The following is a 15848-nucleotide window of genomic DNA, read 5'->3' on the forward strand; positions in this document are numbered from 1 at the left end:
TAACATTTAGAGCAAAATGTTAACAAAATTTCTGACTTATTTTGCTCCGCTTGTTGTCCCAGTCAGAGTTGATGTCCAATGAAGGCAAACAAATTGGAGTTCGGAGAAACTTCTTTCAATTTCTCTTTTAAATTTAGGTTGTACATTTTCACAGCCACTGATTCCATTTCAAACTTTATTCTGAGTGGGAAGTGGGAGAAGGGTTATATATCAAAAGTCCAGATAACAGAAGATGAATACTAGGGCTTACTAGCTTCAAATATACACTAAACAGAAATTTAAATGAAACTCAAAGCCTAAGCAAAAATCATCATCTGCTACAAATTATAACCTTGAAATTGAGAATCATGTCTCAAAAAAAATTTACCCCCTCCCTTAAAAGAACCTGCCTAGATAATGGAGTATCTATCTTTGGTATTCCCTCCAATAGAGAAACCTCAGTTAAACTGCAGATGAATCCTCCTGGCTTAATGCAGTTGCAAAGAGAGTATTTCCTTCTCCCATCCTGTAGTAGACATGTCAATGACTGTTATTAATTGGGAAGATGAGTGCACACCATCAGACTGCTTCCTCATTTGGCATCTTTCCTTATAGACATCATTGCTAAATTACCAGAGTATGTATCTCACATTAACGGATTTTTCTCTCTTCCAAATTTTAAATAACTTTCCTGTCAAGTTATAGCAGTGCAGGGAATGATCTGCCAAGGACAGCCAGTTAACCTGACAAGGCTGGGAATCCTGTTCTTGGCTGTTTTCAAGTCAGATTAATGGCCACACAACATGGATGCTCTGAAAGTGGGTCTAGGGCTGTTCCAAGGGTTCTAACCAGTTTCCACAACAGAAATAACTACTTGTCCATCGACAAGCAATACTGTAGGAGGCAAGCTGGAGGAGAGGGCAAACATAATGCACTGGGGGTAAAGGGAGGAATGTTTCTCCCCCAAAATAACCAATCACCCAGAGGATCCGCTTTCTATTTTTACTTCCTGGATCACCTCATTATGTTAAATGAGTTTCATAAATTAGTAATCCGGCGACAGCACCGGACACTCCAACAGAACACGGTGAATCACTCAAACCTGGTTATTCATTTGAAACTTCATTATACTGAAAATAAATCAACAATATTTTTCCAGGCCACATCTCTTTTACTCTACTGTGTGGGCGTTGGTCTGTGTGGGGGGAGGGGAGTGCTATTTTTCTTTTCCTTTTTCTTTCTTAACCACTCCTCACATTAACAACTTGTATAGATGAGGCTTCAGCAGACCACAGTCATTATGAAAATCTATAGTTAATACACTCCCAATGTCAAAATGTCATGGGTTTAAACACAGAACCCAAAATAAGAAAACTAACTGACCCTCTTAATTAAAAAAATATGGATTGTAAGATAATCAGCTTGATGGAGCATTTGGGTGACTGTAAAGAACCGGGCAAAGGGAAAGTAAGTAACTGTTACTTTTCTGCCTCTATGCTGATTTTTTTTAATTTAGCACTTCGTGCAAATCCAGATTAAAATAACTCCAGCTATTGATCCGAGCAGTGGAATTGACATTAATTTTAGTTCACTTCTCACTTTGCAAAGGGATCAATAGGAAGTAATAACAGCTGACATCCCCGCTGAAAGGAGGAGAAAGAAGGGCTGAAGACAGAAATCGAAAAGCAACCAAATAAATCATCAGCTACTTTTCCACAGCATCAGACAAACTCCAAACAGATTGCAAAAAGTCTTTGTTGAATTAACTAAACAAGGAGGAGGGATCAATCCACGAAGCTAAATAAATTGTCTGGCAGGCAGTGAGGTTGGATGGAGGGACCAACAAATATTGAGTTTTAAAAATTTCAAATCCTTGACGTGATGGGCTTGGTTCACGTCTGTATGTGTGTGGGAGTTTGTTTGTTTGTTAAGTCACACACCCGACCCTGGTTTAAAGTCATTAGAATACGCCAACTAACTGAATAATTAGTGAGATCGCTAATTCCGTGGTTAAACATGCCAGAACCAAGACAAATGAAACGAAGAAGCTGGCGTTTGGAACGTGAAAATGCCTGAGTCTGGGATGATGCGCAGGGCTCCCCGCTCTCCGGCGCGAACTAGCCACTTTCGCATACAAAAACCGAAAGCCAGAGACAAAGTCTCAGAGAGTGGGCAATTTCCCATCCCAGCCTCTGACCATCCCTGTCCAGGGTCTGGGCTTCCTGACCCGCGCCGGGATCGGTGTAGAAGGAAGCCACGCTGCTGCTGCTGGGAGCCAAACCCACTTGCAAATGACTGCCACAAAGAAAGCGGCAAAGCCTCTCTCCCCGAGCCCGAGCTCTGAACGCCCACCAAACTATGATTCTGCTGGCAATTACAATACACACACAACACGCCTCTGCTTATTACAACAGGTGACATTTTTGTGGTCTCTGAACCGTTTCCAAAAGCCAGGAATGAAAATAATAGAACAAATTAAACGATATTTTTCCTTTGCATAAATAAACTTTTAAAAAATTAATAGGCAACTTAAAAAGCAAAGAACAATGGGAAATGGGGCCAGGGTAGCGGGGGTGGGGGGGTGGGGTTGTGAAGAACTCAGGAAAGAATTTTTATTTTTTAAGTTCACAGACTTCTTCCCTAGAAGAGAATTCCCGCACACCAAATGCCCAGGGGGTATCTGAAAACACCGCTCTAACAGAAATTTTACCACCATATGCAAGAGCTCAGGAAGCATAGGACTAACACGGTTCCAGGGCTGGGGCCAACGCCTGCGAAACAGAAGTGGCCAGGTGTCAGTCCCCGATCTGGACCCCAGCTCAGCGCTGACTTGGCTAATGGGTATGAATCTGAGACAGTCGGTCTGTCCAGAGTTCGGGGCTGCGGGCCTGACAACTCAACGAGCCGTGTAGAATTCCGCCGATAAGTCTTAGCAGGGAACAAGCAACTCTTTTTAGGAAAAACGGAGAAAGAGGAGGTGAAGGCGAAACCTACATCAACTTTGGGCCAACGCAGAGCCGAGGCTGACACTCCTCGGCCTGACCTCTCCTTCCAACTCTCGGCTTCCCTCGCACAAAGAATAGTTTAGGTCCCAACAATCTCCCGAAACAATCTGCTTGTAACTTTGGGGAACGAGGGCGCCGGCCGGCGAAGAATCCTCAAGTGCGAGGGGCCCTGGCCCGCAGCTGGGCAGGGCCTGCGAGGCAGGGCCTCCTGGAAGCTGCCTCCCGTCCCAGTCCGAGCACCTCGGGCCCCAGACCAGCCCCGCCCCGGGGGTCGCCCGGGTCCGGTCGCCGCGCACTGTCGCCTCGCCCGGCAGCCGCGGCGCTCCTGGGTTCTGACTCCTCTGCAAACGCGGGCCCGCGCGGGGTAACCGGGCCCTCCCCGTCCCCGCACGGCGAGCCTGGCTGCGGGAGGGAGGGCTCCGCCTCGTGCGCCGCGGCGACCGGGCTGCGGTTCGCCAAACAGGTGTGAGTCCCGCTCGCGCGGCGCCCGGCCGCGGCCCCGTCGGTCACGGGAGGCGCGGCGCCGCCCTGCCACAGGCCTCCCCCTACCTCGCCCGGAGCGCAGCGAGCGAACCAACACCACTTTCTGCGGGGCTCCCGGGGGCTGGGAGGGAGGGGAACGGAGGACGGCCGCCCCGCTTTTCCTCGACGCTCTTTCCGCCTCTCCCCGCCTCGGCTCCTTCTCCATTCTCAGAAGAAACCCCGAGACAGGCGCAGGAGGAGGCCGGACACCCCTGCCCGCTCGCTCCCTCCTGTCTGACCGGCCACTTCCTCACTGCTCATCCTTTTTTTCCTCTTTATTTTCCCTCCTTTCCCCTTTCCCCCTCTCAAACCGAGTCCGGAACCGAGGCGAGAGGCGAGACGTGGCCGGTGGGCACCGTGGGCAGACAGCGCCCGTCTCCCCTCTCAGCAACCGCCGGGCGAGGGAGGGGGCACAAGCCAAAGACCCCGGCCCGGCAGGGCCAGGCAGGGCCAAGCCCCACGTTTGTGCCCCCGCCCCAAGCCTCCGCCCGGTGAGACGTGCGTCCGGCTCCGGGCCCGGGCCCCGGAGCTCCCCGGGAGCCGCGGCTGGGGCCTGAGAAAGCCGCGTTCTTAACGGGAAGCGAGAGCTCTTCCTCTGCCGCCCAGCAGTCCGAGTCCCCAGTACTTCGGGGCTCCTGCGCGCCCTCTCCGGCCGGGGTCCACTCGGGCCTCGAGCTCTGGGAGCAGAGGAAGGCGCAGGCATCCCCTCGGCTAGCCAGCCTCACCACCGTGGGCGGCCTCGCCCGGGGGGCCACACGGAAGCTCTCCGCCCAAGTTTGTGTGCCCTAGAAGAAAAGGCTTTCCCTTACAAAGCACAAAGGCGAAACGCCCAGGCCGAGCCCTGAAAAGCCCAGGGTTAGGAAGGGGGGTGGCCGGAGGCTTGGGAGCGCGCTGGCGGGGCCGGGCTCCGGGCGGAGAAGGTCGATGGGTCCGGCTGACAAGCGCGGAGCGGCTGGCCGCAGGACCGCAGCGACCCGCGTGTTTGCTGAAAAGTTTTGTTCTCAAGTCGGAGGAAAAGAAATTGTTACTCAGTTTAAGACAGGTAAATCTAAGATAAAAATAAAACTACCAAAAAAGCAACGCACCGCTGTCTATATGGTGGTCCTCCCACCCCGCTCCATAGAACCACGGGGAGTAGGAGTCCCAGAGCCTAACATCCCGGGAGACACCCCCCCCCACCACGGACTGGGCTGCTCTCAGGCCAGGCGGGTCGGGCCGAGCGGAGCCGGGAGTTCACCGATGGCATTACAAGGGTCCACCTCTATGCCAGCACCTGCCTCCTTCCAGCCCGCAGCGGCTCTTCCATCCCACCCTCCTCCCTCCACGCCCTTCACACCCGCCCCCGCCAGGAAAGTAAGCCGAGCACCCGGGGGCCAAAGGCTCCCAGCATCTCCTCCGGTACCCCACAGGGCGGATGCTGCGTTGTGTGGGGGCAGTCGGGGTATTTTCGCATTCGGGTCGCCCCTTCCCCATTCCGCCCGCTGCCTCGGGCTCCCCACTGAGTACCACCCGGTCCCGGCCCCGCCGGAAATCACCGCGGGATACACCGGGGAGCCCGGCGAGAGGGCATTCTCGCGACCGACCCAAACAAAGTGGAATTGGGGTTTATTAAAGGACGGAGAAAAGAAGTCCAGCTCCTTTCCCCTGCTGTCCCCTCACCCTCCCTACTTGTCCAATTCCCGCGTCTGGTCCCTCCCCCTCGCACCCCCCAAATAAAACACATTAAGGAAAACTCAGGGCGGAAAGTTTGAGTGCGGCAGCGCTCGGAGCGCGAAGGGCACAGATGCCGGGAGGCTCGGTGGCGAAGATCTAAGACGCGCGAGTCCAGGTCCCAGCCCCTGCCCCTGTCGGGGGAGCCGCCAGAATCCCTAGGAAACGGACCCGGAAAGTTAGCCAGGTTCCTAAGCAGCCTGGCGGCCCTCGCGCCCACCCCTCTGGTGCGCGCACACACACACACACACCCCTTTCTGTTCTCCATACTTGCCGTGGAAATTCCTTGGGAGAACGGTCGCACTTTTCAGGACACGGAGGGAAGAAGGCGGTGAGTGTGGTGCATGAAAAGTCCCGGGTGCGCAGGGCCGGCGGAGGCAGCGGTGGCGGCGGCGGCGGCAGCGGCAGCAGCAGCAGTAGGCGGCTGGCCCCGGGTTTGTGTTCGCGAGCTGCCTGGGATTGCATGTACAGATTAAGAGACTCGATTGGTGTGAGAGAAGGAGCAGTGCTGCCTCTCAGCGCTGGCTCTAATCAGTGAATGAGCCTCCACTCTCCCAGGGACTCGGAGACACACACACTCACGGGGCGCACGCACACACACGCACACATTCTCTCACACTCACACACATACAGGCACTCTGAGAACTGAATACATTAGGGCACTAAGGGACTCTGGGAAATGGAGTCCAGACCCTGGGCACTTCTGAAGAACAAACCTGCTGGCCCTCACCAAACAGTCCCAAAGTCTTGGAGTGGTGAGACACTGGAAACTGAAGAGAGCTCTTGCTTTTGTTCAACCCCCACCAAAGATCTAAACGAATGTTTTGGTGTTCTTGCTTTCTTGATCCACAAATGGGTAAATCTTTAAAGCTGACACCCGCTGCAGCTAAATCATCCCTAAATCCTGGCTCCGTCATAAAATGTCTTTTTTCAGAAAAATCTTACCTACAGATTGGCTCCTGGAATGCTTCTCTGGGTCTTCGCCCATAATAAGAAGATAACAAATGAATATAAATAAAACTGTAACTCTTAGAGGGGGTGGAGAGGGCCTAGTTTAGCTCCCAGGTTTGAGCATTAAATTTTTTATTGGTATTTATATTTATAGTTCTTTCTTTTCAAAACATTTTGTATTATCATTGAGTTCTCTACATACAGAAGATAAATAGGAGAAATGGATGGAGAACTAACATTCCCAGAATGCCTTCTAGGAGCTGGGTTTCAGGAGTAAATGCGCTTACATAATCTCATTTAATTCTTACATTAATTCTGGAGATAATATTATCACAATTTTATATATAAAAGAGAAAACTGAGGTTGAAAGGGTTTTGTAATTTGCACATGGGAATGTGGTTTAAAAGTCTAGAATTGCAGGTAGTCCTAGCTCTGAAAGCAAAGCCCAACCAAAACCTAATCCTGGTTTTAAAAATCATTCCTTTAGTCTGTGATTTAGTTTCTGTAACTACAGATTTTTCATCTGGAAAAAAAATGGGGGGTGGGTGTGAGTACGGTTAGTACATACTGCTAATCTACCCTGAAAAGAACCACATGGGATTACAAATTGTCTGTCTAAAAATACAGTCTTTAAAGTCTCATTCTTGCTATTATTTCATGGTCCTTTTTTTATGTTTAACATTAGGTAGCATCTCATTATTATGTATGTTTAGATGTACATGTGTTGTTTGTATTTAAAATTTTTAGTTACCAACTTTTGGAGGTAAATGGTTAATTTGACCATTCTAGAATTTTTTGTTTATGACTATTTCTGTCTCTGTAATGCACAGGATTAGGGCTGTTTGTTCAGGAACCTCGAAATCCTTATCCATGTTTAGTCATTCATTTATTCAGTAGCATTTATTTTTTTGAAGCGTTATTCTTCCCACTAGACTGTTCTTTCCTGCTGGATTGGAGACTTCATGCAGGCAAGAACCATGTTTGCTTTATTCAACATTATACCTCAATATCTAACAGTTGTCAATCTTAGTTGAATAAATAAAAAGGTAAAATGAACAAAGAAAATTTCTGTCCTCAAAGAGCTCACCATCTAGGAGAGAAGACTAGAGTTAGAAAACAATTTGATGACTGCTATAATTCAGCGTGACCATGTGGCTCAATTGGTCTGAGATAAGTTTGATGGTGAAAAGGAGCACTATTAATAATTACACTGGAACGGCAGACGTGAGCAGGGAAAATCTTGAGCAAAGAAGGTTGAATGGTTACTCTAGCTACATAACTTCATTTAATAAGCATTTATTGAGAACTCTCTTGTGTGGTTTGTTGAAGGAACTAACTATAAGGCATCTGATTTCCCTAGAAATTATATGAGGCACTGAGTGACAAGACATAGCTAAGAGAAGTGGGGCAAATCACAAAAGCCTATGTATACTAAACTAAGGAAAGTGGCATTTATGTAGATAATGAGAAATTCTCTGAGGGTTCTTCAGGATTGTGACATGGTAGGGTTTCTGTTTTAAAGAGAGCACTAGTTACTGGGTGAGCAGGGTGGAGTTTAGACAGGAGGCAGGGAAAGCAATTAAGAAGTCTATTACAGGTAATTCAGTTGGGATATAGCAGGGCCTAATCCAAGGTACTGGGGCAGTGGAAATGGAAAAGTGGGGCTGCATTACAGTGAGATATAAGATATAGAATCAACAGGATTTAGCCACTTATTATGGCAGATGAAGGCAGAAGACCCTATATAAATCCTAAATAGGATTTTACTATTTATAGGGACAAGATGCTCTCAGTACTTTAATGTTCACTAGTAGTGAAAGGCTTCCTCAGATGAGCTTGTAGAGTTCTCATAAATCCAGTGGACAGTCTCACAGATAGATGATAAAGATAAGAAGCCCTATGTCAATCATCAAGCCAAACATTTTTAACCACTACCATACATATGCAATGGTTTTTATTATAATGCAAGCACTCAGGAATTAGACAAAATAATCACTGTGTATAATAAAGATAATCTAAGTGAAAAATTAAGTGCAAAGACCCCACAACCATAGCAAGATTATATAATGCAAAACTGAATATGTGATACCTCACTAATTCACAGGTCATGTGTCCAGCAACCTCAGCTATTCAAAACACAATGAACCAGGAAATAAGTAAAAAGAGTCCCAGAATAGCCAAAATAAACATTACAAAGCCCATGAACGAAAGTTAACACATTTTACTCCTAGGAGAATTCTTCAAGTCCTCACTTAGAGCCGATTTACTCTTTCTTAGGTACAATTCTAATAAGCTTGATTATTTGGCTTTCCCATTCACAGCTGATTAAGATTGTCAAATTAAAAGGGGGCAGCTATTAAAAAGAATGAGATAGACTTGGATGTACTAACATGCAAGGATACCTATTGTATATTGTTGAGTGGGAAGAAAGCAAGTCATATAATGGTATGCATAGCATGATTTGATATTTGTATATACACAAATAGATACACATTGACAGAAAATGACCTCTAGGAATATACATTAAACTGCTAACAATGGCTATCCCTAGGAAGTGAGAAGGTGGATGTGGGTAAGTGTTGGCATGGGGTGCCAGGAATGAAGGACAGACTTTGATTTTTTTACTTCAAATGCTTCTGTTTGTTTGTTTCAATGAGCATACATTAATTTTGTCATTTTAATACTCATTTAAGAGCATATAAAAGGAGCAAGGGGCAGTGTTTTAGAGCAGGCATACTGACAGCAAGAAGTAGTGACCAAAATATTAGAAGTGAGCGCAAGAACTCAAAACCAAATAATAGTTATTTGGTATGGAGTTATAAAACCTGATTCTGCCTGACCAGGCGGTGGCGCAGTGGATAGAGCGTCGGACTGGGATGTGGAGGACCCAGGTTCAAGACCCTGAGATTGCCAGCTTGAGCACGGGCTCATCTGGTTCGAGCAAAAGCTCACCAGCTTGGACCCAAGATCACTGGCTCAAGCAAGGGGTTACTCTGTCTGCTGAAGGCCAGTGGTCAAGGCACATATGAGAAAGCAATCAATGAACAACTGAGGTGTTGCAACGTGCAATGAAAAACTAATGATTGATGCTTCTCATCTCTCTGTTTCTGTCTGTCTAGTCCTCTCTCTGACTCTCTCTGTCTCTGTAAAAAAATTTTTTTAAAAAATCCTGATTCTGCCCTGATTGGTTTGCTCAGTGGGTAGAACATGGGCCCAGTGTATGGATATCCCAGGTTCCATCCCCAGTCAGGATACACAGGAAATCAACCATTTGCTTCTCTCCCACCTCCTCCTCTTTCTCTCCCTCTTCCCCTCCTATAGCCAGTGGCTCTATTAGTTTAAGCTTCTGCAAGGGCATGGAGGATAGCTGGGTTGGTCAAAGCACTTCAGCCGCAAGTGCTAAAAATAGCTGAGTTCATTCAAGGTTGGGTGGGGGTTGATCCTGGTTGAGGTGCAAGCAAGAGTCTATCTCCCTTCCTCTCACAAAGAGGAGGAGGAGGAGGAGGAAGAGGAGGAGGAGGAGGAGGAGGAAGAGGAGGAGGAGGAGGAGGAGGAGGAGGAGGAGGAAGAAGAAGAAGAAGAAGAAGAAGAAGAAGAAGAAGAAGAAGAAGAAGAAGAAGAAGAATGAATTTTATGATGAATAAAATAATACTTTTTTTTTTCAAATTTCAGGCCCCAAAATTAAGGTGAGTCCTATACATGGGAGTGTGTTATATATGGGGAAATATGGTATTTATGAGAGCAGACAAGTGTGTAAAAGCTTAGAAAAATAAATCCACAACAAAATAAGATTTTGATACTTTAGGAAATAAATTTCAGTCCTCTGGAAAATATACTTTTGTGGAACACATCATTCCCTGAAGATGTGAAGTAAGGGAGATACTATTTTGTGTTAGAGCAGAGGTCATGCAGAGTTAGGAATGGCCCATAAATTCAACATTCAACAAGCATCTATTGGGGTCTATTAAGTGCTAGTCACTAAGGACACAAAGATAAACTTAAAAATAGTCCCTACCTGCCTGATCAGGCAGTGGCGCAGTGGATAGAGTGTCGGACTGGGATGCGGAGGACCCAGGTTCAAGACCCCGAGGTCGCCAGCTTGAGCGCAGGATCATCTGGTTTGGGCAAAGCTCACCAGCTTGGACCCAAGGCCTCTGGCTCCAGCAAGAGGTTACTTGGTCTGCTGAAGGCCCACGGTCAAGGCACATCGTTCCTGTCTGTCTGTCCCTATCTAGCCCTCTCTCTGACTCTCTGTCTCTGTAAAAAAAAAAAAAAAAAAGTCCCTGCCCTAAAGAAGCTTATAGTCCAGAAGCTGAGACAGATAAGGAAATAGACAGTGAGCAATGCTGAACAGTGTGAACAGTGCAGTAATGGAAATTCTAAGTAAACAGTGGTGGAAACACAAAACGGAGAGGTTAACTATGCCTGAAGCTATTAGGAAAGGAGACATGTTTAAAAGTTCACTATTATGGGAAGACATTTAAATTGTGTTAAAAAATGACTATTATAGGATGACACTTAAGTTGGACTTTGAAGAGTAAGTAGAGTTTACATAGAGAGAAAAGTGAGAAGAGTACTCCAGGACAAGAAAATAGCATATGTTACAAAACAGGGATATGAAAGGTCTTGGCACATTCCGATAGTGTATTTCAAACTTCTCTACAAGAAAGAGGCGGCAGTGGATGATGCTATATAAGGGCAAACCTGAAATGACTTGCCACTAGCTTAGAATGTATGTATCCTGTTTTATCTTGAAAAAAGTCAGTGGAAATTTTGCCTTCAATCCACCAATATATTATGCTAATGTTTCAAATTACTTTTCATCTGGTAAAACTGATGCTCCAGAAAGATGTGCCACATTTAACCAGTAGTTTCTCATATCCCATGTGTAAAGCTAAATAATCCAGGGGTTCTTGTTTCTAATTTGATAAACAAAGATACAGAAGATATAAGAATGCATTGGAAAAGTAGACCAAGGGGTTGTGAAGGGTCTGGTTTGTTACAGTAAGGAAGTGGAAATTCCAGTCTGGCTAACTCCTATTTGTACTTCAAGACTGCTTAGAAGAGAGTAAAGGGTTAATAAATGGTGATGGAAGAAAAGTTGACTTGGGGTGGTGAACATACAGTATAGATAATGTATTATAGAATTGTATACCTGAACCTATATAATTTTATTAATAAATTTCAGGCCAATAAATCCAATTAAAAATAATTAAATAATTTAAAAAGATCGTTTATTGTCTCTTCCGGAAAGCTGTGCTGCCCACCAGTCTTCTCTTCTCAACCCATTATCATAGCACCCTATGCATTTATCTATCCACTTACCACACTGCTGGATTTACTGATTATCTGGTTCCTCCACTAGGTTTTGATCTGTTTAAAAGCAGTTGTTTTGAATAATACCTAGCACAATAGATACTGGTATCTGTTGGACTCAATTGATATAAATTTGAGGACAAGACTCAGGTAGGATTATTTGATTTCCCAAGAGAGGACAAGGTACTCCTGTGTATACTCCCACAGAATTGTATGCTTACCTGCAACGCTAGTATTTTTTTTTTTTCTTTTTTTTTTTTTTTTTTTTTCATTTTTCTGAAGCTGGAAACAGGGAGAGACAGTCAGACAGACTCCCGCATGCGCCCGACTGGGATCCACCCGGCCCGCCCACCAGGGGCGGTGCTCTGCCCCCCAGGGGGCGATGCTCTGCCCATCCTGGGCGTCGCCATATTGCGACCAGAGCCACTCTAGCGCCTGAGGCAGAGGCCACAGAGCCATGCCCAGCGCCCGGGCCATCTCTGCTCCAATGGAGCCTTGGCTGCAGGAGGGGAAGAGAGAGACAGAGAGGAAAGCGCGGCGGAGGGGTGGAGAAGCAAATGGGCGCTTCTCCTGTGTGCCCTGGCCGGGAATCGAACCCGGGTCCTCCGCACGCTAGGCCGACGCTCTACCGCTGAGCCAACCGGCCAGGGCTGCAACGCTAGTATTAATCTATACTGAAATAGTCTGCTTACTTGTCGTCACCTGGTCTAGATTCTAGGTTTCCTTTTTATTTTTCTACTAGCAATAATTGTGCCTCAAATAAACATCATTGGCCACAATACCATCAGTGTGCAAAGCTAGACTCTAGGCATCTTGAAGGGAGTGACTGTTGGTTCACCACTGCATCTCAAACACTCAACACTGAAATAGCACAGTAGGTAATTGATGAATATGTAGAATGAATGAATGAGTAGCCATTAAAAATTCTTAAGACAGAAACAACTGTATGATCAGATCAGGGTTTAGAAATAACTTTGGAGGCAATTTTAAATGTAGACTGGAATGAGATAAGACTAGAGACAAAGAAATTAGGGAAAAAATGCAAAAGAAACACAGGACAAACTGGTAAAAGACTGTCTTTTTCTAATAAATGTCTTTCTAATTGGCTTGTTTTATTAGATGTTTATATTTACTTTACAAGGCTGCTCTCTTTATTCTCCTAGAATTTCTTAACGAAGGAGATTCAGTTACCTCAGTCAGGAAACCTTCTCTGACCCCAACCCCCATCAAGCTGGTGCCTTCATGTACATCTGGAGGTCACTGAGGGCAGCGACTACGTCTTATTCATCTTAGTATCTCCAATGCCTAGGACATGCCTGCTCAATAAATGTTTGCTGAATGAATGAACACATAAATTGATCTATTAGTATACTGTACTCAGGCTCCGACCAAGACACAGAGGACCTAATGATCCCCAGTGTGCAGGTTTCTGGAAACAGGAAACAGAACAAATAAAGGAAGACAGGATACAGAGGTACACCTATTCCACAGGTAACACAGGGTAAATTTCTCTCTCTGACCCCTCCATCCTCATTCTGAAGAATAACTCTCAATGAGTGAAAATCAATAAAAGTCATTTTAAGGGAAGTAGGTTTAGAAAAAGACTCTGAAGGAAGAGAAAGGAGGAGGGAACTTCAAGTTTGACCAATTCAAACTTTTTTAAAAAATGAGAACTCATATGCTTCAAAAACCTTCACAAAATACAAAGTCTGCTTTTCCACACTCCCTTTCAAAAGGAATAACCCCCCTGCACACACATATAAACCAATAGTCTTTTTTGAATTACCAGTTTTATAACCAAAAAAAGAAAAAAGTAAATCTGCAGCAGAAATAATAAAGCCTACATTTCTCAAATTGACATCAATAAGAAACTTTCTGAAGGAACTGCAGCCAGCTCTCAGAGACATTCAACCAATATGGATGATGGGAATGACCCAGTAATTTATCAGCAAATATTTATTCCCTGCATACTATGAACAAGGCCTTAGGAAGAAGTTTTAAAAGATGTTTTTAAAAAAAAGACCTAAGATACATTTTCCATCTTCTACGAAACTTGCAGAATTATAGTATTAAGTCATAACCAAAAGAAAAGTAAATAATATTCAACTAAATTATAATGTAGATAAAATTTACCAACTGAATAACACAGGCAAACTGTTGTAGGATTTTAAAGGCCAGAGAGACCATGAGAGTTGGAGGTGTCCTGAAGTGTTTTGGGAGAAGGTAGGATTCAAGTAGGGCACTGAAGAAGATAAGATTTGAATTTTGAAGAATAGAACATATCACAAGAATAATGCCCATGACATGTCAGGGTACAATTTACTCAAGATTGCACCATGAAGAGTATTTGCAATAGTACAAGTTATTAAATTTGAGATGGAATATAGCACCACAGTTACAAATGACTGGAGGCAGATTTGAGTTTGAATCCTGTTTCTATCACTCACTGGTAGATGTTGTCACATTTATCCTCTCTGAAGTTCAGTTGTCCACAACCTTAAAATGAAGACAGTGTTAATTATACCTACCTATAAAGTTGATACAAAGGTTAAATGAAAGACACTCACCACAGCTCTTGGCAAATAATAAGTGCTTAAAAGGTAATAGTTCTATTCTTTCTTCTTAAAGTCTAAATTTGTGGCCTGAAACTTCTAGGAATTAAATTTATTTTTAAATTACAAAAAGGAAAGAACAAAACATACCTGTGTAGAACAGATAGCCTGCCCTCGTGCATTGACTCCATCCAATTTAGCAACATTTTCCCTGCTGGTTTCCATTTGCAGCATCCTTATCGTTTGATTTGTGAGACATCCTTCCTAAAAGTACTCTTTCTGAAGGTACTTTCTTCCCTAGAAGTACTCTGAGTTTCACTTGCCTCCACTATCATCCCCATGCTTTTCTTGACAATAGGATATCTGTGGAGGAAAATAAGGAACTATGCAGATTTTAGATTGGTGTTATTTATTCCTTTATTGATTTAATAAATACTTATTGAACACCTATCTTTGAAAGATGAGAAGCCATCAAGTGGAACTCCTTTAACTCCTCACCTTCTATTTGCACCTATACTTCTCTTTCCTTGTTCTCTCCTTTTGCAGAGAGGGAAGAAGAGGCCCTTGTGCTGTGGTGCTCGGGACTTCCTTGGGGGCCTCTGCATGAGGATTATCTCTTTCCTACTTCCAACCTCTTTCTCTTTAATGGTTCCTTTCTATTCAACATTTAGATAGCTCTCATTGCAAAAAGAAAAAGAAAAAGCCTCCTTAGTTCATCCACATCCTTCTCCAGCTCTCGCTTTCTCTCTTCCCCTCTCCTTAAATTTGTGGGAAGTGTTGCCTACACTCTCTGCCTCTATTTTCTCACTTTCCACTCTGAACCCCATCATTATGGGTTTTGTGCCTGCCATGCTCAAAAGCTGTTCTCAGTAAGATCATCAGTTTTTATTTCTCATTCTACGTGAGAATTCCTCTTTGAAATGCTTTCAAGTTTCTGAATTCATTCCTTCTTCCCTATCTGCTCCTTCTTGGCGGTCTTTGATAGATATTCCTTTATGTGACCACTAAATGTGTTTCACATTCTGTTCTAATGCAAACATCTCTTCCTCCTTTGGCTTTTTCCTAAGGGAAATGCATTCATTCCTATGGCTTTATTACCATTGATATACCTAAAACTTCAAATCTATAGCTCCAGACCCACATATCCAGCTGACTACATAAACTCTCCACCTGACTATTTTACTGGCACCTCAGATTCAGCAGATCCAAACGTGGATTCATCTTCTTCATTCTCAAACCTGGTCCTCCTCTGGTGTTCCTTAACTCAATAAATAACAGTACCAGCTGCTTTAAGTGTCATCCTCAACCATTCCTTCTTCACCATTTATAACAAATCAATTATTGATTTTGTCATTATACTGCCTAGATATATCTAAAAACTATACTTTTCTCCATATCTACCACCACCATCTCTTGTCCAAGCTACTGCAACAGCCTCCTTTTAAAAAGGGCAAATCTGTTTATGTCACTTTCAGTGCTTATATTATGACTGCCCATTGACTTTGGGATAAAATCCAAAACCCTTAATATGATCTACAAGGTCTTACATGTTCTATCCCTGCCTACATTCCATGTCCCTTTCCTCTTCTGTCATCTCAGTTATGGTGGTCTCCTTTCAGTGTTTTAATACATCTTACTTTCTCTATTTTATCACCTTGCTGTCTTTCCCTTGCCCATCATCAATCTCTGCCCTTCACCAAACTACTCCTATTCATCTTTCAGGTTTTAGCTTAACAGTCCTGGACTTGGAAGCTGAGTTGGTTAGTTCTCCCTTTATATATTCACATGATGTCCATCTCTTACTTTCTAACAC

General features: G+C 44.6%; 1 pseudogene; it reads right to left on the reverse strand.

Moving 5' to 3' along the window:
* Positions 1-12199: 12199 nt before the first annotated feature.
* On the reverse strand, positions 12200-12282 carry LOC136332611 (U4 spliceosomal RNA; annotated as a pseudogene).
* Between the last annotated feature and the right edge of the window lie 3566 nt (positions 12283-15848).

The sequence above is a fragment of the Saccopteryx bilineata genome, chromosome 3 (assembly GCF_036850765.1).
Source record: "Saccopteryx bilineata isolate mSacBil1 chromosome 3, mSacBil1_pri_phased_curated, whole genome shotgun sequence".
Lineage (NCBI taxonomy): Eukaryota > Metazoa > Chordata > Mammalia > Chiroptera > Emballonuridae > Saccopteryx > Saccopteryx bilineata.